This window comes from Salvelinus alpinus, chromosome 15, assembly GCF_045679555.1.
Source record: "Salvelinus alpinus chromosome 15, SLU_Salpinus.1, whole genome shotgun sequence".
NCBI lineage: Eukaryota > Metazoa > Chordata > Actinopteri > Salmoniformes > Salmonidae > Salvelinus > Salvelinus alpinus.
This window is the reverse complement of record NC_092100.1, coordinates 39,143,388-39,167,723: the sequence shown is the minus strand read 5'-3', so window position 1 is coordinate 39,167,723 and position 24,336 is coordinate 39,143,388. Positions and strand designations below refer to the sequence as shown.

The following is a 24,336-nucleotide window of genomic DNA, read 5'->3' as shown; positions in this document are numbered from 1 at the left end:
CAGGTCTGGGACAGGTAGGGGTTCCATGACCGCAGGCAGAACAGTTGAAACTGGAATAGCAGCAAGGCCAGGCGGACTGGGGACAGCAAGGAGTCACCACGGCCGGTAGTCCCGACGTATGGTCCTAGGGCTCAGGTTCTCAGAGAGAAAGAGAGAACGAGAGAATTAGAGAGAGCATACTTAAATTCACACAGGACACTGGATAAGACAGGAGAAGTACTCCAGGTAACCAACTGACCCTAGCCCCCCGACACAAACTACTGCAGCATAAATACTGGAGGCTGAGACAGGAGCGGTCAGGAGACACTGTGGCCCCATCCGAAGAAACCCCCGGACAGGGCCAAATAGGAAGGATATAACCCCACCCACTTTGCCAAAGCACAGCCCCCGCACCACTAGAGGGAAATCCTCAACCACCAACTTACAATCCTGAGACAAGGCCGAGTATAGCCCACAAAGGTCTCCACCACAGCACAAACCAAGGGGGGGCGCCAACCCAGACAGGAAGATCACGTCAGTAACTCAACCCACTCAAGTGACGCACCCCTCCTAGGGACGGCATGAAAGAGCACCAGCAAGCCAGTGACTCAGCCCCTGTAACAGGGTTAGAGGCAGAGAATCCCAGTGGAGAGAGGGGAACCGGCCTGGCAGAGACAGCAAGGGCGGTTCGTTGCTCCAGAGCCTTTCCGTTCACCTTCACACTCCTGGGCCAGGCTACACTCAATCATATGACCTACTGAAGAGATAAGTCTTCAGTAAAGACTTAAAGGTTGAGACCGAGTCTGCGTCTCTCACATGGGTAGGCAGACTGTTCCATAAAAATGGAGATCTATAGGAGAAAGCCCTGCCTCCCGCTGTTTGCTTAGAAATTCTAGGGACAATTAGGAGGCCTGCGTCTTGTGACCGTAGCGTACGTATTGGTATGTACGGCAGGACCAACTCGGAAAGATAGGTAGGAGCAAGCCCATGTAACGCTTTATAGGTTAACAGTAAAACCTTGAAATCAGCCCTTGCCTTAACAGGAAGCCAGTGTAGGGAAGCTAGCACTGGAGTAATATGATCAAATTTCTTGGTTCTAGTCAGGATTCTAGCAGCCGTATTTAGCACTAACTGAAGTTTATTTAGTGCTTTATCCGGGTAGCCGGAAAGTAGAGCATTGCAGTAGTCTAACCTAGAAGTAACAAATGCATGGATTAATTTTTCTGCATCATTTTTGGACAGAAAATTTCTGATTTTTGCAATGTTACGTAGATGGAAAAAAGCTGTCCTTGAAACAGTCTTGATATGTTCGTCAAAAGAGAGATCAGGGTCAAGAGTAACGCCGAGGGGCCTCCCGGGTGGCGCAGTGGTCTAGAGCACTGCATCGCAGTGCTATGCTGCGCCACCAGAGTCTGGGTTCGCGCCCAGGCTCTGTCGCAGCCGGCCGCGACCGGGAGGTCCGTGGGGCGACGCACAATTGGCTTAGCGTCGTCCGGGTTAGGGAGGGTTTGGCCGGTAGGGATATCCTTGTCTCATCGCGCTCCAGCGACTCCTGTGGCGGGCCGGGCGCAGTGCGCGCTAACTGAGGGGGGCGGGTGCACGGTGTTTCCTCCGACACATTGGTGCGGCTGGCTTCCGGGTTGGAGGCGCGCTGTGTTAAGAAGCAGTGCGGCTTGGTTGGGTTGTGCTTCGGAGGACGCATGACTTTCGACCTTCGTCTCTCCCGAGCCCGTACGGGAGTTGTAGCGATGAGACAAGATAGTAATTACTAGCGATTGGATACCACGAAAATTGGGGAGAAAAGGGGATAAAAAAAAAAAAAAAGAGTAACGCCGAGGTCCTTCACAGTTTTATTTGAGACGACTTTACAACCATCAAGATGAATTGTCAGATTTAACAGAAGATCTCTTTGTTTCTTGGGACCTAGAACAAGCATCTCTGTTTTGTCCGAGTTTAAAAGTAGAAAGTTTTCAGCCATCCACTTCCTTATGTCTGAAACACAGGCTTCTAGCGAGGGCAATTTTGGGGCTTCACCATGTTTCATTGAAATGTACAGCTGTGTGTCATCCGCATAGCAGTGAAAGTTAACATTATGTTTTCGAATAACATCCCCAAGAGGTAAAATATATAGTGAAAACAATAGTGGTCCTAAAACGGAACCTTGAGGAACACCGAAATGTACAGTTGATTTGTCAGAGGACAGACCATTCACAGAGACAAACTGATATCTTTCCGACAGGTAAGATCTAAACCAGGCCAGAACTTGTCCGTGTAGACCAATTTGGGTTTCCAGTCTCTCCAAAAGAATGTGGTGATCGATGGTGTCAAAGGCAGCACTAAGGTCTAGTAGCACGAGGACAGATGCAGAGCCTCGGTCTGACACCATTAAAAGGTCATTTACCACCTTCACAAGTGCAGTCTCAGTGCTATGATGGGGTCTAAAACCAGACTGAAGCATTTCGTATACATTATTTGTCTTCAGAAAGGCAGTGAGTTGCTGCGCAACAGCTTTTTCTAAAATCTTTGAGAGGAATGGAAGATTCGATATAGGCCGATAGTTTTTTATATTTTCCGGGTCAAGGTTTGGCTTTTTCAAGAGAGGCTTTATCACTGCCACTTTTAGTGAGTTTGGTACACATCCGGTGGATAGAGAGCTGTTTATTATGTTCAACATAGGAGGGCCAAGCACAGGAAGCAGCTCCTTCAGCAGTTTAGTAGGAATAGGATCCAGTATGCAGCTTGAAGGTTTAGAGGCCATGATTATTTTCATCATTGTGTCAAGAGATATAGTACTAAAGCACTTAAGTGTCTCTCCCGATCCCAGGCCCACGCAGAGCTGTGCAGATCCAGGACAGCTAAGCCCTGGAGGAATACGCAGATTCAAAGAGGAGTCCGTAATTTGCTTTCTAATGGTCATGATCTTTTCCTCAAAGAAGTTCATGAATTTATTACTGCTGAAGTGAAAGCCATCCTCTCTTGGGGAATGCTGCTTTTTAGTTAGTTTCGCAACAGTATCAAAAATAAATTTTGGATTGTTCTTATTTTCCTCGATTAAGTTGGAAAAGTAGGATGAGCGAGCAGCAGTGAGGGCTCTTCGGTACTGCACGGTACTGTCTTTCCAAGCTAGTCGGAAGACTTCCAGTTTGGTGTGGCGCCATTTCCGTTCCAATTTCCTGGAAGCTTGCTTCAAAGCTCGGGTATTTTCTGTATACCAGGGAGCTAGTTTCTTATGACAAATGTTTTTCGTTTTTAGGGGTGCAACTGCATCTAGGGTATTGCGCAAGGTTAAATTGAGTTCCTCAGTTAGGTGGTTAACTGATTTTTGTCCTCTGACGTCCTTGGGTAGGCAGAAGGAGTCTGGAAGGGCATCAAGGAATTTTTGTGTTGTCTGAGAATTTATAGCACGACTTTTGATGCTCCTTGGTTGGGGTCTGAGCAGATTATTTGTTGCGATTGCAAACGTAATAAAATGGTGGTCCGATAGTCCAGGATTATGTGGAAAAACATTAAGATCTACAACATTTATTCCATGGGACAAAACTAGGTCCAGAGTATGACTGTGGCAGTGAGTAGGTCCAGAGACATGTTGGACAAAACCCACTGAGTCGATAATGGCTCCGAAAGACTTTTGGAGTGGGTCTGTGGACTTCTCCATGTGAATATTAAAATCACCAAAAATTAGAATATGATCTGCTATGACTACAAGGTCTGATAGGAATTCAGGAAACTCAGAGAGGAACGCTGTATATGGCCCAGGAGGCCTGTAAACAGTAGCTATAAAAAGTGATTGAGTAGGCTGCATAGATTTCATGACTAGAAGCTCAAAAGACGAAAACGCCATTTTTTTTTTTGTAAATTGAAATTTGCTATCGTAAATGTTAGCAACACCTCCGCCTTTGCGGGATGCACGGGGGATATGGTCACTAGTGTAACCAGGAGGTGAGGCCTCATTTAACACAGTAAATTCATCAGGCTTAAGCCATGTTTCAGTCAGGCCAATCACATCAAGATTATGATCAGTGATTAGTTCATTGACAATGACTGCCTTTGAAGTGAGGGATCTAACATTAAGTAACCCTATTTTGAGATGTGAGGTATCACGATCTCTTTCAATGATGGCAGGAATGGAGGAGGTCTTTATCCTAATAAGATTGCTAAGGCGAACACCGCCATGTTTAGTTTTGCCCAACCTAGGTCGAGGCACAGACACAGTCTCAATGGGTATGGCTGAGCTGACTACACTGACTGTGCTATTGGCAGACTCCACTAAGCTGGCAGGTTGGCTAACAGCCTGCTGCCTGGCCTGCACCCTATTTCATTGTGGGGCTAGAGGAGTTAGAGCCCTGTCTATGTTGGTAGATAAGATGAGAGCACCCCTCCAGCTAGGATGGAGTCCGTCACTCCTCAGCAGGTCAGGCTTGGTTCTGTTTGTGGGTGAGTCCCAGAAAGAGGGCCAATTATCTACAAATTCTATCTTTTGGGAGGGGCAGAAAACAGTTTTCAACCAGCGATTGAGTGCTGAGACTCTGCTGTAGAGCTCGTCACTCCCCCTAACTGGGAGGGGGCCAGAGACAATTACTCGATGCCGACACATCTTTCTAGCTGATTTACACGCTGAAGCTATGTTGCACTTGGTGACCTCTGACTGTTTCATCCTAACATCGTTGGTGCCGACGTGGATAACAATATCTCTATACTCTCTACACTCGCCAGATTTAGCTTTAGCCAGCACCATCTTTAGATTAGCCTTAACGTCGGTAGCCCTGCCCCCTGGTAAACAGTGTATGATCGCTGGGTGATTCGCTTTAAGTCTAATACTGCGGGTAATGGAGTCGCCAATGACTAGGGTTTTCAATTTGTCAGAGCTAATGGTGGGAGCCTTCGGCGTCTCAGACCCCGTAACGGGAGGAGTAGAGACAAGAGAAGACTCAGACTCCGACTCGCTACATAATGGGGAGAACCGGTTGAAAGTTTCTGTCGGCTGAATGAGCGACACCGGTTGAGCATTCCAACAGCATTTCCCTCCAGAAGCCATGAGAAAGTTGTCCGGCTGCGGGGACTGTGCGGGGGGATTTATACTAACGTTACTATCTGTACTTACTGGTGGCACAGACGCTGTTTCTTCCTTTCCTACACTGAAATTACCCTTGCCTAACGATTGCGTCTGAAGCTGGGCTTGTAGCACAGCTATTCTCGCCGTAAGGCGATCGTTCTCCTGTATATTATGAGTACAGCGACTGCAATTAGAAGACATCATGTTAATGTTACTACTTAGCTTCGGCTGTTGAAGGTGTTGACGAACCATGTCCAGATAAAGCGTCCGGAGTGAAAAAGTTGAATGAGGGAAAAGTTGCGATGAAAAAAAAAAAAAACTAAAAATATAAACGGTAATTAAAAACAAAAACAAAACAAAAAAACGTAAAGTTGTCAGCTAGCAAAGTAAAGTTGGCAGCAAAACGCACAGCAACAAAACGCACAGCAACACGTCTGCAGATTCAACAGGAAATGACGCAACAGGAAATGACGCATTTGCACACACTATTGTATTATTGACTGTATGTTTGTTTATTCCATGTGTAACTCTGTGTTGTTGTTTGTGTTGCACTGATTTGCTTTATCTTGTCCAGGTCGCAGTTGTAAATGAGAACTTGTTCTCAACTAGCCTACCTGGTTAAATAAAGGTGAAATAAAAAAATACACACAAGTGTAAAGGAATGAATAAGAATATGTACATGTAAGTATATGGATGAGCGAGATGCAGTAGATGGTATAGAGTACAGTATATGAGATGAGTAATTTAGGGTATGTAAACATTATATAAAGTTGCATTGTTTAAAGTGACTAGTGATACATTTCTTACATCCAATTTTTAATTATTAAAGTGGCTAGAGATTTGAGTCAGTATGTTTGGCAGCAGCCACTCATTGTTAGTGATGGGTGTTTAACAGTCTGAGGTCCCTGAAAATCTCGTCTACAAAAGCTTGGAAGACTGATGGCGCATTCATCAACCCGTACGGCATGACAAGGTACTCATAGTGCCCAGAGGTGATACTGAAAGCCGTCTCCCTCTCGGATACGCACCAGATTATAAGCGCTCCTGAGATCTAGTTTGGTGAAGAAGCACGCCCCGTGCATTGACTCTATCGCTGTGGCTATGAGCAGTAGCGGGTAACTGTACCTCACCGTGATCTGATTAGGCCCCGGTAGTCAATACACGGATGCAGACGTCCCTCCTTCTTCTTCACAAAAAGAAACTCGAGGAGATGGGTGAAGTGGAGGACCGAATGTACCCCTGACGCAGGGATTCGGTGACATATGTTTCCATAGCCTCCGTCTCCGCCTCTGAGAGGGGATACACGTGACTCCTGGGAAGTGCAGAGTCTACCAGGAGATCTATCGCACAATCGCCCAGTCGATGAGGTGGTAATTGAGTCGCCTTCTTTTTAGAGAAGGGAGTGCCAAATCGGCATATTCAGGGGGATTGCGCACGGTGGAGACCTGGTCTGGACTCTCCACTGTAGTTGCACCAACGGAAACCCCTAAACACCTACCTGAGCACTCTCGCGACCACCCCGTGAGAGCCCTCTGTGGCCAAGAAACAGTGGGGTTATGACAAGCTAACCAGGGTAGGCCCAGCACCACGGGAAACGCAGGAGAGTCAATAAGGAAAATACACATTTTCTCCGTGTGACCCCCCTGCGTCACCATGCCCAAAGGAGCGGTGACCTCCCTAATTAACCCTGACCCTAATGATCAACTATCTAAGGCGTGAATGGGGAAAGGCACATCCACGGGAACAATGGGGATCCCTAAACTATGAGCTAACGCTCTATCAATGAAATTCCCAGCCGCGCCTGAATCTACGAGCGCCTTATGCTGGGAATGCGGGGAAAAATCAGGAAAAGTGACTGACACAAACATATGTGTGACAGAGGACTCTGGGTGAGAATGGTGCCAGCTCACCTGGGGTGAAGCCAGAGCGCCCTGCCTGCTGCCTTGATTCCCAGAGGAACCAACCCGGCACCGACCAGCAGTGTGACCTCTGCGGCCACAGATGGTGCATGAGCGGAAACCCCCTCCGGTCTCCCTGCGCACCGCCCCTCCCAGCTCCATGGGTAACGGAGAGGGGGTGCGGGAGGATGGAACCACCAGACCCCGATCTGGACGTCCGCGAGTAGCCAGCAGGTTGTCCAGTCGGATGGACAGGTCCACCCGCTGGTCGAAAGTGAGGGTGGTGTCTCTGCAGGCCAGCTCCCGACGGACATCCTCGCACAGGCTTTAGTGGTAATGGTCGACCAGGGCCCTGTTGTTCCATCCTGCGCCAGCAGCCAGGGTCCTGAACTCCAGGGCAAACTCCTGGGCTCTCCTCATCTCCTGCCTCAGATGGTAGAGGCGCTCACCCACCACTCTGCCCTCGGGCGGGTGGTTGAAGACTGCCTGGAAACGGCAGGTGAACTCCTCAAGATGGTCCAACGCCGCATCTCCCTCTCTCCACACGGCGTTGGCCCACTCCAGGGCTTTCCCGGTGAGGCACGAGACGAGGGCGAACACTCTCTCACGGTCCGATGGAGCTGGGTGGACCGTGGCCAGAAAGCGTTTCAATTGAAGGAGGAACCCCTGGCAGTTGGAAGCACTCCCGTGGCAAGGAGAGACGGATCCCACTGGGTTCCAGCGGGAAAGGGGCGCTCAGGAGAGACCCCGGTTGTGCTGGTGGAGGCGCTGGAAGAACTCCCTGTCTCTCCCAGCGGTCCATTGTCTGGACAACGTGATCCATGACGGCACTCAGATGGTGAAGCATAACCGCATGCTCCTAGATGCGCTCCTCCACCTCAATGGCCGGGGTACCTTCTCCTGCTGACTCCATAGGTGGTTGGAGATTCTGTAAGGTGTGCGTGTTGGTGGCAGGGAAGTCAGGCGCAGGAGAACAAACTTGGTATAAACCTAGTCATTTAATAAGAACTCAAACTCCAAAAACCAAAATATACAAAAAATAATAAAATGGGTACAAAACCCGTCGCGCACCAACACATACTAGCACTAACATACAATCAAACAATCTCCAACAAGGACATGAGGGGAAACAGAGGGTTAAATACACAACATGTAATTGATGGGATTGCAACCAGGTGTGAAGGAAGACAAGACAAAACCAATGGAAATTGGATAAGTGATGGCTAGAAGATCGGTGACGTCGACCGCCGAACACCGCCCGAACAAGTAGAGGGACCGACTTCGGCAGAAGTCGTGACAGTAAATTGTATGTTATTCTTTCAGATGGAATATAGGAAGATAGTTCTTTTAGCCACATCTGCTTGCTTGGCGGAGTGTCATTCTTGTTCAATATTTAGACTTGATCTTGTACAGTCTCTCTGGTGTAAAGTAGACCCTATGTAAAATATTGAATTGCATCAACTTGTGCCTTGTGTTAAATGAAAGATGCTGAGCATCTAAAAAGAGCTTTCCCCATTTCTCATCCTCAAAAATGAGACCAAGGTCATCATGCCACTTCATGCAAGCTTTCAGAGGTTCATCATTCCCCAACAGAGCTTGAAGCCTAGAGTACATGTAGTAAATGAAGCCTTTTACCCCCTTCCTCTCCAGCCACAGTTGATCAGTTTTAGGTTTACTCATGGGCTGAATCCTACCTCCCCGCTGAGTGGTAATATAATGCCTAACCTGTAGGTACTTGAAGAAAAGAGTTTGAGGTAACTGAAAATGAGATGCCAGTTGTTGAAAGGATAGTAGTTCACCTTCTCTATAGAGATGACCAAATGTTTTAATTCCTTTGTTGAACCAAGAAAATGTAATACAATCTCTCAGGGCTTTGGGTAAGATGGGGTTATTATAGAAAGGTGTTTGTTCATATATAGATCTAAGCCCTTCTGTTTGTTTACAGATTTCAATCCATATATTTAAAGTGTATTTAATGAAAGGGTTGTTTATGAGACCTAGCAAAGCTTTAGGTGGGCTAATATAAGGTATAGATGCCAATCTAGCAGGGGTCAGCCACTCCTCCTCTATCTGTCTCCAAGAGGGTGAACTTGTTGTTGTATCATGCCATACCCACACAGCCTTTAACTGAGATGCCCAGTAATACAACTTCACTCTGGGGGGTTTCCCTTTCGACAGAAATGAAGAAATCTTCCTATTAAGTTGTTTGAAAAAAACATTGGGAATAGGAAAGGGTACAAGAAAAAGGTACAAGAATGTTGGTAATATATTCATCTTTACACAATTGACCCGCCCAATAAGAGAAATTGGTAAATCCCGCCTGAGTATAGTTCACTTGATATGTCTTAATAATTTCAGAAGGAATTTGCAATCCAAGATATGTCATTTTCTGTGGTGTCCAAGAAAACAGTTGGTCTAAGATTGGGTTCTGCATAGCTGCCCTGTTAAAAGGCATAATTATACTCGTCGATAGGTTTATTTTATATCCTGAAAAGGTCCCATATTCTTTCAGGATGTCAACTAATGTTCGGAGTGACATTTCTTGTTTAGTGAGTAAAGCAAAATGTCATCGGCATATAGCGAGACCAGATGTTCACGCCCACCTATACGAACACCATGGATGGATGGATGAGATCTAAAAGCTTCTGCCAGTGGCTCTATAACAAAAGAAAAAAGGAGCGGACTAGCGGGACAACCCTGTCTTGTGCCACGTGATAGGAAGAACTGTGAGGAAATGTTTCCATTAGTCAGGATCTGAGCTACCGGACATTTGTACAGTAATCTAATTAGACCTACATACTTAGGTCCAATATTCATCCTCTGTAAAACTTCAAACAGGTAGTTCCATTTTATGCGGTCAAAAGCTTTTTCCGCATCTAATGAAGCCGCCACATAGATTCTTGGTCATTCTCTAGATAATGCATAATATTCAATTATCTTCTGATATTATCAGGAGATGAGCGGTTTCTTACAAAGCCTGTTTGGTCCATATCAACCTAGTCCGGTAGAACCTTATCCAGTCTAAGAGCTATGAGTTTCGCAAGAATCTTATATGAAGTGTTCAGTAGAGATATTGGTTTATACAACCCACAAAGCATAGGATCTTTCTCAGGTTTCAACAAAACTGTGATCAGTGCCTGTTCAAGTGTGTCTGGGAGCTTTTCTGTCTCTATGGCATAATTAAACATACTGCAAAGAGGCTCAATTAGTTTGGTTAAAAAGGATCGATAGAATTCAATAGGGAATCCGTCTAACCCTGGTGATTTTCCCCCAGCAGTGTTGAAAATGGATTCTTTAATTTCCTCTGATGTAATCTCTTTCACCAAGTGCTCTCTATCCTCATCAGTTAAAGTTTGTAAATTGAGTTTGTTCAAAAACTCATGCATTGTGGCAGGGGCATCCCCTTCAGACTTGTACAATGTTTCATAAAACTCTAGATTAATTTCCTTAGGACTGTGAACAACTGTGTTATTGGGTAGCTTAATAGAGCTAATAACTCTACTAGCATCCTCTCGTCTTATCTGCCAAGCAAGCAACTTTCCTGCTTTAGCTCCATGTTCGTAGTGGTTTGGTTTTGTTCTCCTAAGAGCATTTTCCACTTTATGGGTCGTCAGGGTGTTATATTCCAATCGCTTTGAGTCTAATTTTTGTAGAGTTGAGTCGTCAAATGTTACACTATGTTCATTTTCCAGACGAACAAATCTACTTGAGCCTTATACATCTTACGAGCACCTGCACTAAAGGATATGATTTGCCCCCTCAGATATGCAAGGAGAGCTTCCCATAAAATTAGGGGGAGGCAGAGTTGTTATTGGTGCTAAAAAATCTGTCTATATGAGTGTTCAGAAATGTTACAAATGTGGGATTATTTAGCAAGTATTTGCCAAACCTCCATCTTCTTGAGGGTGGCTGTGCTCTACTGACTGGTACTGAAGCCAGCAGGGCAGAATGATCTGATATACATCTTAGTAAGTACTTGCACCCAGTAGTTAAACTTCCCTTGGCTGCAGGAATAAGAAACAAGTCAATTCTAGAGTAACTGTTATGGACAGGGGAGTAAAATGAGTATTCTTTAACCTTTTGGTTGTGAAATCTCCATAAGTCTACGAGTCCAAAGTGTTTCATTTCTGCTTTTAACATTTTAGCTGCCTGTGTGAGGTTGATACTATTAGAGGAAGATCTATCACTGGAAGGGTCCAGTACCAAGTTAAAATCCCCTGCCATTATTATCTCTGATGGGCAAATGAACTTCAAAAAGATGTCTTGGTAAAATTTAGGATCATCATGGTTAGGCCCATACACATTCACAATGGTAATGGGCTCAGTGTTAATGAAACCTTGAATGATCACAAACCTACCTCCTTTGTCTTTAATCTGAGATTGTATCTGAAAGGGGCAATGCTCATTAATGAGTATGGCCACCCCTCTTGCCCGAGAGGTGAAAGATGAATAGTACACTTGACCATCGCACTCTCTCTTCAGTTTATCATGCTCAGAGTCAGTCAGGTGTATCTCCTGAAGAAGAGCTATATCAACCTTATGCTGCTTTAGATCATTCAGAATTTGCGCTTGACTGGGCATTTAGTACCCCTAATGTTAAGTGTCATAAATGTATAGTTATTAGGTGCCAAAATCTTTTAAAGAAAATAAGAAATAGGGAAAAGGAAAGAAACAATTGTGTTGAGTGTATACAACTTGTACAAAATGAAATTATTAAAGTATAAAGTAGTAAACATCTCGTGAGCTAATACCCTGACCCACAAACCCACCCAACCCACCCAACCCCCCCCCAACTGAGGGAGTTAAAGAGCCCATATCCTTAGATGCTAGTCTTTAAGCTAGGTGTACCTGCTATGCATAGCATCGCTCGAATTAGGTTAATTCTAAATTATAAGAATATGGAATTAGAAGTTTAAGTTTATTTTATTTTTAGAGGGACAGTGCACATTAATCAACGTTTCAGTAAAATTGACGGTTTTAGCCAGCCGGCTAATTTTCAACCGCAGTTCCTGGGCAGGTTATTAAAAACAATTACAATATAGACAATCATTGAGCAGTGAGCACACGTAGAGCAACATAGGACAAGCAAGACATAGCATACAGACAGAGCAACATAGAACAAAAAGCAGCAAGACAAAATTCATAAAAGCAACAAAGTGTTTCCACACCTCACAAGCTACAGACAACATGGAAAGCGGCAATACACAGCTAGGGATTATGTTCACAAATCTGATTGACCTTTAGCCATGTCTTCATGCATTTTGTGAAAGTGTGTTACGTGTGTCTGATGGCAGTGTATTCCAGACATGGGAAGCTCTCACAGAGAAAGCAGATTTACTAAAGGTGCTTTTCCTTAATTAACTTGTTATGGCTGCAGGGGCAGTATTGAGTAGCTTGGATGAAAGGTGCACAGAAGTGCCAAGAGTAAACAGCCTGCTCCTCAGTCATAGTTGCTAATATATGCATATTATTATTAGTATTGGATAGAAAACACTCTGAAGTTTCTAAAACTGTTTGAATTATGTCTGTGAGTATAACAGAACTCGTATGGCAGGCAAAAACCTGAGAAGTTCCACTTCCTGTTTGGAATTTTTCTGAGGGGGGCAGATTTTCAACCAAGCTCTCATTGAAATTACAGCGAGATATGGATGAGTTTTCACTTCCTACGGCTTCCACTAGATGTCAACAGTCAATAGAACTTTGTCTGATGACTCTAATGTGAAGGGGGGCCGAAGGAGACAGGAATTAGTCACCACTGCCACGAGCTGACCATGCTTTGACCACGTGCGTTCACGTGATAGGCAGCTCTGTTCCATGCTCAACTGAAGTCGATGTAGTTCTCCGGTTGGAACGTTATTCAAGATGTATGTTAACAACATTCTAAAGATTGATTCAGTACGTCGTTTGACATGTTTTTACTGACTGTTATGGAACTTTTGGACATTTCGTCACGTTATAGTGGACGCGCTTTGTGACTTTGGAATTGTTTTCCAAACGTGCAAACCAAAGTAGCTAATTGGACATAAATAACGGACATTATCGAACAAATCAAGCATTTATTGTGGACCTGGGATTCCTGGGAATGCATTCTGATGAATATCATCAAAGGTAAGGAAACATTTATCATGTATTTTCTGGTTTCTGTTGACTCCAACATGGCGGCTAATTTGGCTATTGTTCTGAGCGCCGTCTCAGATTATTGCATGGTGTGTTTTTTCCGTAAAGTTTTTTTGAAATCTGACACAGTGGTTGCATTAAGGAGAGGTATATATATAATTCCATGTGTATAACTTGTATTATCATCTATATTTATGATGAGTATTTCTGTTGAAACGATGTGGCTATGCAAAATCACTTGATGTTTTTGGTGGAACTAGTGAATGTAAGGCGCCAATGTAAACTCAGATTTTTTTATATAAATATGAACTTTATCAAACAAAACATGCATGTATTGTGTAACATGAAGTCCTATGAGTGTCATCTGATGAAGATCATCAAAGGTTAGTGATTAATTTTATCTCTTTCTGCTTTTTGTGAAAGCTATCTTTCGCTGGAAAAATGGCTGTGCTTATTGTGGTTTGGTGGTGACCTAACATAATCGTTTGTAGTGCTTTCGCTGAAAAGCATATTTGAAATCGGACACTTTGGTGGGATTAACAACAAGATTACATTTAAAATGATATAAAACACATGTATGCTTGAGGAATTCTAATTATGAGATTTCTGCTTTTTGAATTTGGCGCCCTGCACTTTCACTGGCTGTTGTCATATCGATCCTGTTAGCGGGATTGCAGCCATATGAACTATACAGTCACCTCTCATAGCAGACCTTGTGGATCTGCTGCCATATGTTTGGGTTTTCTGTTTAACAAAAATACTGAGTGGAGGGGGAGCCAGGCCATTTAGGATCTTGAATACAAGACATGCGTCGGTGTATTGCACAAGATTTTCCCAACTCAGGAGCTCATGCTTTCTGAGGATGTAACAGTGATGATGGCTATTGGGCTTCCTATCACTCCCTTTGAGAGCCTGTTTGTAGACAGACTGAATTGGTTTTAAGTACATTGACTGTTCCTTGTAGCATGAAAATATTGTTAGTCAAGTAACAAAATACAATTTGATTACAACAATAATGACCGGACTATTTAGCCCCACTTGTGCTTGTTTCAACAACAAAAACCTTGGGTGCGTTCATAATCACCAACAGAGCCTACCCGCACGCCCAAATGTCAACCAATCGGCATTCCCCAATGCGCCCTGAAACCTGTGCCGCGCGGCGACAAAAGCGATGACCACAAACGCACCCCAGCAGGTCAGGAAAAAAGACATCAAGCTATGATGTATACATGAAAACCTTTGACAGACGATAACAATCATCTCTCAAATATAAAATATACACACACACACAAGTATACAGAAAAAATGTAACTATCTGGCATAGTGTGGACTTATAGTAGCTATAGCTACACCCTTGTAAACTTAGCGAGCTGGCTAAATAGCACAGCCAACATTAGCTATGATCCAACTTTACCTCGCTAGTCATTATTACGCTAGCCATCTAGCCAGCCAGTCGATCATATGAGTAATTTCGTTGTTTCCTCATGTGCTAACAGTTCACTATCCACTGTATCCAAGTTCAAAAGACAGTTCCTCGGGGTGTAGCAGACGTGAACAAGTCAGGAAGTTCTTTCCTCATGTATGTTTCAGCCATCTTCACAGAGTCAAATGTGCGCTCACCATTCTTGGTTTCGATCCACAAAGTCGCTGGGTAGCGCAGGCCGAATGCTAAGCCAGCCTGACGCAGAAGTCTCTTCAGTGGGGAGATAGCCATCCTCCTCTTGTGTAGTGTGGGAGAAAGATCCGGAAAGATCATGATTCTGGCATCTCCATACTTGAGCTCTCCCTTTGCTCGGGCAGCAGAGAGGATGAGAACAGTGTCCTGGGGTGTCCTCCGTAGGGTGCGATGGGCCCTCTCGATCTCCAGTGGGTGCGCGGGAGGGGGTAGATCCAGAATTTTGGGAATCCATTCCTTTAGAAAGGAGATCGCATCTCTTTTCTAAAGGAATTCGAGCGCCTTTGGAAATTCGAGCGCCTTTGGAAATTTTTGTAATAATCAAATTTCTCCTCGAGTTTAGAGATGGTGTCTTCCAACTTCTTGTATTTTTGGTCCACTTCCTCGCGGACGTCCAGGACGGCAGCCTGGTGGTCAGCATAGACTTTTTCTAACTTTGTCACTCGTCCCTTTGTGACTTTCTGGTCTTCGTGGAGTTTATCGATCAGTACATCAATTTTGCTGAGGTGTTCAGCAAGTGTCTCTTGGATTTTTGTTATACCCTTGTCCATCTCCATTCTGAACCATGCTGGTGCTTCTTCCGAGCTAGTGTAACAGGGTTATATTGGTGATTCCCCTTGCCACTTTATTGTTAAGCCAATGGATTTTTGGTTTTAGTTTTGTCTTGCCTTCACCTACTCAACATGGCATCTTATTGGCTGGTTTGCGTAGCTTGCTTACGAGGGAGGATGTTTCAGTTAGAATAGCTCCAGTGAACAAGCACCAAACCAGCGGTAAGTTGTTGGTTGCAAAGCACTGTACGTCAAGAGTGATTTTTATACTCCCAAGTGATGATTTAAATGTACAATTTATATCAAATTGTTTGCAAATGTTGTTAGAACACCACACATAAGATGTAGCATTTTTTGGTGCATATTTGTTGTGCATTTTGTTGTAGAGAATTCCAGCTAATACTAGCTAGCAACTTACTGTGTCTGGTGGGGGGGTTCGTATATATTGTACAGTGCGTGAGTGCAGAGTTGGATGTTGAGACGTGCATTGCAAGACGTGCAATTTTGTGCTGTTTCTATCAGAATAAATCTCCATGACTGGTGCTACAAGTTGGAGTTTGTGTCGGTGATTAATTGTACACAACGCAAGAAGAGTACTGTTACACTAGCATCCGCTGAAGCCGAAGAAGGGCTGTCAGAGAGGGGCATTTTTCCATGCCTTGTCTGAGGCTTTGACATATTAAGCATCTTTTGCTTTGGCGATACAATAGATGTTTTAACTTTCAACTCACTATTGACGAACAGGTAAACCGTGTCAAAATGCCTTAAAATTGTTTGAAAGTTCGAGGACGCTACGCAGACGCGTCTTGTTAGAGCTTCGCCATTGCCAGAAGCCTCAATTGTCATACTTGAGTAAAAGTAAAGTTACCTTAGTAGAAAATTACTCAAGTAAAAGTGAAAGTGAGCCAATAAAATAGTACTTGAGTAAAAGTCTAAAAGTATTTGGTTTGAAATATACTTAAGTATCAAAAGTAAATGTAGTTGCTAAAATATACTTAAGTATCAAAAGTTAAAGTAAAAGTATGAAGTAAAATATGTCAAAAACATAAATAGTAAAGTACAGATACAGTACTTTAAAGTATTTTTACTTAAATACTTTAAATCAAAATAAAGTCACACACTCCATATATGAACTCCCAGTAATTTATTGGGTATTTACCAACGTTTCAGCATCACTGCCTTCTTCAGGGTAATGTCATGAATACTTGAACCAGGTTATGTAGACAAACAGTGCAATTAGTGCAACCAATAACAATAGTGAGAGGTGTGTCATAATGATTAAGTTAATTAGAATGAATTAGTGAAACTGCAAAAAAAAAACGATTGTTTATGGCATATTAAATATATTAGGCTATTGTTATCATATAGAAACATAATTGAATATAGTACATCAAATTAGCATCCACATACATTATTGTTTAATTCAATTTCACATATTTAATTGTTTCATATTTAATTTCATATTTGTTAAATGTAATCATTTGGTTCAACCTTAATGTATAATGAGCATCATCAACAGAGGGAACATATTAGGTGTATGCTAATAAGCTGTAGAAAGAATATATACATTTATAAGACTTGTTCATAAAAGAAAGAATTGTTCATAAGAAGGGCCTGAGATCAAAGTCAATATTCAGACCACTAGGGGTCAATGTTTTTAGACAGGATATCCAGTAAGCCTCCCTTTGTAGTCTTTTCCACATGAACAGGTGATGAGATAGATTACTCCCATGGTCTTGCATGAGATGATACCCCTAACAGGGATTTTTTGACCTGTATGTGGGTGTCTGAAGAAGGATGTTTTTATAGTGCTATTGCGCATGAGCCACATTTGTAGTTCCCATTTGGGGTAGGTGTCAAGAGTGTCTGAGTGAGCTCAGGGGGCAGGTCAGATCTCACCAAGCTATCTCCAATATTGCGACCACGCTTATAGACCACCAGTGGAGGCTCCTTGAAGAGGTGGGCAATTTTTTTGTTGTTGTCTGATTGCAGAATATGCCGGTCCTTTTTCAGGATTGCTTTCATTTTCTCTGAACCCTTGGTGTACTTAGTGCAAAAGATGGTTGCGTTGTTTTTCTTCTTTGGTTGAGTTTTAAGTAATTCCTCTCTTGGTTTTTGAGATATTTTCATCATTGCAGCATCAAGAGTTTTGTAATATCTAACAATTCCACAACAGCCATTCCACAACAACTACCTAATACACACAAATCAAGTAAAGGGATGGAATAGAATATATACATATAAATATATGGATGAGTAATGACCGAGCGGCATAGGCAAGATTCCATATATGGTATAACATACCGTACATAAATACACATGGTTAGCAGATGTTATTGCGATTGTGGCGAACGTTTGTGCATCTTGATCTGACAGTTCAGCAGTATCTAACAGGTAAATCTAACACTTCCACAACAATAGCTAATACACACAATGTAGTAAAGGAATGAGATAAGAATATATTCATATACAAATATGGATGAGAAGTATCAGATAGTGTAGAATTGATCATATAGGATACAGTAGCAGTATATACATATGAGATGAGTAATGTGAGATATGTAAACATTCTTAAAGTGGCATTATTAAAGTAACTAGTGTTCCTTTTATTAAAGTCTCTAATGATTTCAAGACTGTATTTAGGCTGTTGCGCCTTCTTCACCACACTGTCTGTGTGGGTCGACCATTTTAGTTTATCGGTGACATGTACATTGAGGAACTTGAACAGGGAGTACAGGAGGGGGCTGAGAACGGGGGCGACCCGTCAGGAAGTCCAGAACCCAATTGCACAGGGTGGGGTCGAGACCCAGGGCCTCAAATTTAGTGTTGAGCTTGGAGGGTACTATGGTGTTGAATGCTGAGCTGTAGTCAATGAACAGCATTCTTACATAGGTATCCCTCTTGTTCAGATGAGATAGGGTAGTGTGCAGTGTGATGGCGATTGGGATTTTTTGTGATTGTCAACATCCATATGCGCATAGAAAGGAGAGGGTTTTTTATGCTGTGTGTCACCAACTGCTACTAACAAAGCAAGCAAGGAGAAGCAAGAAGGGACCCTAAACGTGGTTTTAATTTCACTCCCTGCAGTTCTTGAAAATCACTGAATTCAACCCTCTGTAAATCATGTGACAACCGGAAGTGCCTTACATTGGGGTCATAGGGGCTGTTTCGAAGGGTTAAAAAGGTCACATCTTTCTAAAATTTCATATGTGTGATTAGGCAACCCTCATGAACCGGTACATATTAGAAAACCAGGTTTTTATGTGTTATTTTTTGCCCTTTTTGGAACGCTTACAAATTCTCTCTAACTAAGGGTATTTGTAAATTTCTAGTCTTTCAAGCTATTGAGGGGATTTGTCTGGGGGGTCACAGCTTAAACATGTCTATGGCGATGAGGGGAGATGCATCTGTGAGTCTCGAGCTAATCGGACCATGGATTTATGAAGGCTTGTCCTGGACACTTGTACTTTGTACTTTGAAGAATCTCAAATATAAAAAATATTTTGATTTGTTTAACACTTTTTTGGTTAGAACATGATTTCATATGTGTTATTCTCAGTTTTGATGGTTTCACTATTCTACAATGTAGAAAATAGTAACAAATTATGAAAAACCCTTGAATGAGTTGGTGTGTCCAAACTTTTGACTGGTACTGTATATTAGAGTTGGCCTTAGGCACTTATAAAGTCACAGATCTAGGATCAGTTGATCTCCACATAATGTTAACATCAGCCACTAATATCTTACATCAGTATTGTCTATAGCAGTTTCTTCATTAAGACTTATATTTGGCCTTAATATATATGACTTGGTGGGGGGAGAGCAGAGAGGGGGATGGGAGCAGAGAAGGGGATGGGAGGCTGCTCAATGATTGGCTGTAGTGTAGGGTGTGTCATACAATGTGTCAAAATTCCAACTGCTAGCTCAAATTCTCACTCAACTGTACTACTAATATGGAAATGTTCCACCGACTCTTGTAGACTACTATGCACTGAAAAACAGTTAAAGTTACAAATCAAAGCTTAACATTAAAATATGTGATTTCAAATGATTAAGTTAAATTCAGATAGGCCTGTTATGTGCTCTCTAACACCAACATAAAATGTGTTGTTGTTGCTGTAGAACTTTTCACAGATCTAGGAGCAGTTGACCTCCACATAATGTGAACATTAGCCACTGATATCTGACATCAGTATAGTTTATAAAAGTGTATCTGTCTGTCTGTGTCTTTCAGTTTCTGTTTAGACTACATCAAAGATAGAGAAGCTGTGCAGTCACACCATGTTCAATCATGTTACCTAATTAGCTAGCTAGCTAGCTGACAATCTGGTTGACCTGTAGCATATAAACATTTGTTGGCACAGAAGGAAAGGGGATATAAAAAATGATTGCTCAAATTCCCCCCGCCACTATCTGACTGGGTTAATAACTTAATATTAAGTTAATATGGACCATTGTCTTAGACTTGACATCTTGGACCGGGATTCAAACACAGGGACTCTTATTTCAGCCATAGGGACTTGTAACTCGACTCGACTCAAACATGGGTGACTTTGACTCAACTCAGTTAGCCATAGGGTCTTGTGAATTGACTCGGACTTATGCTTTAGTAAGGGTAGCTTGGATACACTTTTCTGCTGCTCCCTCAAAAGCATTAGGCAGACATTTTGATTATACCTCCCAACTCAACTCCCTGTTGGGGTGAGTCTATCTACAAATAAATGCAGCAAGAGGATTACAACAGCTAACACAGGGAGCTGAAATCCTGGGGTCCGCCTTATATGTTCCCTCAGTTCTACCCCATTTTGAAAAGGTGCTTTTCATCCATGACCAGGCCATGTTTTGGCAGTTTTGCTTCACTAGGCAAGACAATTGCAGACATTCTCCAATCCGGCAAAGAAATGGGCCTATAGTGTACAGTGTCGGCCTATAATGTCATTTTATAACTAGGCCTACCATAAGATAGCCTCCCATTTGTAAAACATGCAGTTGCGTTTGCTTTATTAACCTAGTCCCGATTCCTGACAAAAGCTTATAGGGACTTGTCCTTTAAGATATGAACATCAGTTACCCAAGTTTATTATGAGTTTTCTTGAGGCTTTTTGCAAAGAGATCAATGCTGATGTAAAGGCCTACGTCTTCACAGCAGTACAAACCTGAAATCACTTATTATCAGTACATTGTATTCCACCTTGTGAAACCAGGGGTATAGTGGAGGGTAAATGCAAATAAGATTAAAAAATGGCCTGTTATGAGAGAGAAACAGAAATTGTGAGAGTAGCTGAGTGCCAAAAGTAAGAGATGGCTTTTAATATCACTAGGCTGTTTGGTCTGTGTGCAGGTAGTGAACCTGATTGCTGAGGGGTTAGGTTGCTAGTTAGAATCTTAACCTGCCATTAGCTACTTCTGTGTCAGCAAGTCTACAGACCATTCAAGTAACTGCACTTAACACCTCACTGATACTGATTGTGTAAGCTACAAACCCAAATTGTCTAAGGAAATGTAGGTGACAGTAATAATATTGCACACATATTCAGCAATCTGGGCTGATGGAATCATTGTCTACTCTCCATAATTTCTGCTGGAGAAGCTGTCCCTCCCACACTGCAGAGTGCACAAAAGTACCAACCACCAAAAATGTCACAGGTCAACACAGTTCCCCCCCATGCTGCAGTGACAAATCTCTCCCCAGGGTTGCCATGTACATTGTGTTGTCTTTTATCGAGGTACTTTTAAAACTTTGCTGCAGGTTAAAAGTGTTGGTCGCTGGGTGCAAGTATTTATACTACTTCTATATTGCAGCGTTACCAACATGGTATTTTTAAAAACCCATTAATTTCCCTGTAATCTGCTGACATTGTAACAGTTTTTATTCTTTGAAGGCGGGTTTTTACTGGATTTACTAGATATTTGAAATTGATCTGGCAAGCCTGTCTCTGCCTGAGCATGATCACAACAAAAGTAGCTGTGCAGCAAGTTTTTTAAGGAAGAGGGGGATGGTTGCAGACGTTCGCATTCATGTAAGAAGGTAAGCTATTAACTAAACTGTTAACCAATATTTTAACTAAAATGGTATGTGGTGTATTGGCAAGCAATGCATGTTCCCATTGTCTTCATTTGTAATTTCTGTTAGCTCATGTATGTCTTTCGGCTGAATCCAACATGCATTGACAATGCCCGAAAGCCATATTGTGTCAGATATACTGCGTCATGAGATGGAAATTGGTGGGCTCATCCAAACAATTCATTAATGTGCAATTGTTACTTTGCATGTTTTTACCTTATACTTATTTACTGCTTGCTAATGATTAGCGTGCTAGCCAATGATTAGCGTGCTAGCTAGCGGTTAGCGTGCTAGTTTAGCATAATTGGTAAAAATGTCTTGTGGTTAACCCAATGTTACATGCATTGGAAAATAATATTGCTAGTGTAACTTGAATTGGTTTACAAGCTAGCTAGAAAAGCCAGTTCATTTTCATCTGTTTTGTCAAGTCATAAGCATGCAAGCGTGCTGAAATATTAAAATAAATCCCCTCATTTAAGTTTTGGCGTTTTTTTTTATCGCCATTACCGAAAGAGAAATAAGTTGCTAGTTATTTTGTCTTTGCATTTAAAAGAGTGAAACACCACAACAGGAATAAAGATTGTGGAAAGTGTCAAATTTGGTAGGACTGTGCCAATTCACTTGCCTTGCTTTAGCCTTATCACTCATACTGTTTCTTGTTTAGTTCATCCATAAAAGCAGATCAGCTTTAGTTGCATCCAGGAACTTGCATAATGTGCTTATGTTATGCTTATACTTGCTTTTTTACTTTGAAAGTCGTCTTAAAAAAGGAAATTGTAATAGATGTTTGTAGGACCTCTATCAGTCAATGATAACAGTCATTGGTGTCCACCAGCCCATCCCCTTTGTTGTGTGCTGAGCAATCTTGTCATTCTTTTAAGTCTCAACTGTGCTGAGCAATCTTGTCATTCTTTTAAGTCTCAACCATTCTTTTAGAAACTTGTCTTCCTTTACAAAGCCACTGCAGAGGCTAAGAAGATGCATGGAAACTCTAAAAGAAACATAATTCAACATGTAGGCCAGATTTGAAAAGGAAATAATAAATCCCGAAGCTCAGGTTTGTCAGTTGTTTAGAATGAGGATACTGGGGATGGTTGAATCATATTCAATTGCCTAATTTGCACATGACTAATTTCATTTTATTGTATCCTTAGATGTCAGACACCGAGACTGCCTGCACCGCCGTTGATCAGAACAGACAGCGTATACGTAAGTTAGTGTCATTCAACACCAGCACATACTGTAAGTTCTTGTGAATCAGCTTTGTAAATCAAAGACAGGCAAGTCTGCACTTTCATCCCATATTCATTGTATTATAACCTAATGTAAAGTAGAGGAGCACAGAGCCATAACTAATCAAAATGTGCCAGTGTCCAAATACTTTGTTATCTGTCTAGTTGTCCAATATCCTTTTCTTCTGCAATAGAGTTGACCAAAGCTATGCTTGGATACAGGACTGATGACTCAATAACCAGTATTGACAACAGTGAAGATGGTTATGTCCCAGGGCCATCAGGATCTTCAGAGGAAGGCAATTTCTATGAAGAAAATCTGACCGGTGTGCCTATACCTTACATACACATGGACCTATTCTTAATTACAATGTCCTTATCGACATGTTTTCCACTGATGTTTTCCAGGAGAGATGTCAGCGATTCGGGCCAAACAGCCAATGACCAAGGGAAAGCTGGGACAAAAGAGAGGCTCACACAGTAAGCATGTTTCCTGTCTGCCTTCAGTCAGTGTATTTTCACTCTGTAGTGTCAACTAGATTCCATACAGATTGAGTCTGCCTTGATGTCAGCATTGCACATTCTCCTCTCACATCCTTATCTCTGTAGTTATTTCGTTGGGATTGTTAGTTTAATCTCAACACACTCTCTGCAGATACAGCTGTAACCTTGTAGAGTTAATACAGAGAGATGTTCAAGTACTGTATTGTAGTCAACTTTTTTTTAATGTAGTCATTTATAATGCCGTCTCTTTCCAAAGCTGCCAAAGGAACAAAAAGGTATTGGTCGACAATAGAGGTGGATGCGGTTGAAGATTCCTTGATGAATTTTATCAAAATGGGAAAAATGCCTGGGGAAAAAGACGGAGAAATGCATTGCTGCTTCTCCCCAAGCGCTAGTAAACAGGTACTGGAGAGTAGTAAAGTTCTATGTACACAACATAATAGTCGCAGATCAGAGAAAATAAGTGTATGAGATGCTTCTGGTTATCTTGGTGTACTTCTGAGGATTTAATGGGACTTACTTGACTTAAGCTCATAGGCAGATGACGAATGTCCTCTATCTCACTGTTCGGGGGAAGTTTTTCCAGGTGGGTGGTTCACTTTTGTAGTGACTAAGGTCTCAAGAATACAAAGCCTGCTGACTTTGAATGTTACAGGGGGAAAAAAATACAATTCTAAACTATTAATCTGTTACTTGGATATAATGAATCCATTACTGAAATGGTTGTTCCAGTTTAAATACTTTACAGAAGAACTACACTACAGCCGTTGAATTGCCATCCGTGTTGTAGCATTCTACATGAATATTTTCAGCCATAAAATAGAATGAATGCGTCAAATATCGAGAATTTAAACTTGTTAATTATTTTACGCTTCCATTAGGTACAACGTAGGCAGTTGCATAGCTTTTATAGATTTCATAGGAGGCATTCTCTCAATGGCGTGGCATGCGCAATGCATTGTGTGGCTGCTGCCAACATACATACTCAATCTCTAGCCACTAATAGTTAATAATACAATGTAATAAATGTATCACTAGTCACTTAAACAATGCCACTTTATATAATGTTTACATTACTCATCTCATATGTATATACTGTACTCTATACCATCTACTGCATCTTGCCTATGCTGTTCGGCCATCGCTCATCCTTATATTTATATGTACATATTCTTAATTATTCCTTTACACTTGTGTGTATAAGGTAGTTGTCGTGAAATTGTTAGATTACTTGTTAGATATTACTGCACGGTCGGTACAATG

At 42.2% G+C, this 24,336-nt stretch overlaps 1 long non-coding RNA gene across 4 annotated transcripts in view; it reads left to right on the top strand.

Moving 5' to 3' along the window:
• LOC139540065 (uncharacterized) overlaps positions 1-24,336 on the top strand; it is a 29,105-nt gene that overhangs the window by 3,642 nt on the left and 1,127 nt on the right. Inside the window, exons 4-6 of one of the 4 annotated variants that reach the window (XR_011668072.1) lie at positions 22,492-22,546; positions 22,978-23,049; positions 23,330-24,006. This is a non-coding gene — a long non-coding RNA (uncharacterized lncRNA). Of the gene's footprint in view, positions 1-22,491; positions 22,547-22,763; positions 23,050-23,329; positions 24,007-24,336 lie in introns of those variants that run through there. The other 3 variants (XR_011668071.1, XR_011668074.1, XR_011668073.1) reach the window with 3 other exon arrangements.